Here is a 777-nt window from a genome sequence, read left to right as displayed (position 1 = left end):
TTTCTCTCTGTCTCTCTTTTCTTTATCCTATTGACACAATCTCTAACAAAACAAAGAACATGGTAACACATGACCTGGTTTGCTTTCATAAAGATACCTCTGGCTGCTAAGGATGAACAAGTACAGGCAAAAGTCAAAAAAGAAAGATAGGCCAAAAAGGCTGTTAAAATACTACAGGCTAGAAGTGAAGGTAGCTTGACTAGGGAGGTAGCAATGTTGATAGAGAAAAGTTGACAGGTTCAGAGCATATTTTAAAGGCAAAACCAATGAAACTTGGTGGGTTGGCTGTGTATAGAAAGGAGTTAAGGATAATGCCTTAACTTGGAACCCAGGTATTCAGTAAACAATAGTACCATTTACCCAGTTTGGGAAAACTGGAAAAGGAACATATTTAGAGGACAGTTGGGAATCAAGAGTTCTGTCTTAAATGTGATTTAGAAAAGCAAATGGATATAAATTTTCTGTTGACTGAATGTGGGTCAGTTTTAGAATCCATTGGAAAGATAGGCTTTGGGCTGGAGAAAGGAGGGTTATCTGGGTTCAAAAAGAGGGAGGTAGAGGAGGAAGAATCTAGTTCAAGTTGGCAGAGAAAGTGAGCATTACTTTTAAGGGTGAGCCCTGATTCTTCCATTCAGTACCCTGCTGTGTCCTCACACTTCTGAGTCAGAAAATTGGGAAAAGGACAGTATCTCAAGGTGGCGGCTGATTGTGGTACAGGAGATAATCCAAGTGTCCCTATGGGGTTGAGCAAGACAAGGAAGATGTCAGGTAGGGAAA

This window comes from Tupaia chinensis, unplaced genomic scaffold (genome assembly GCF_000334495.1).
Source record: "Tupaia chinensis unplaced genomic scaffold, TupChi_1.0 Scaffold144275_1, whole genome shotgun sequence".
NCBI lineage: Eukaryota > Metazoa > Chordata > Mammalia > Scandentia > Tupaiidae > Tupaia > Tupaia belangeri.
This window is presented reverse-complemented; position numbering follows the sequence as displayed.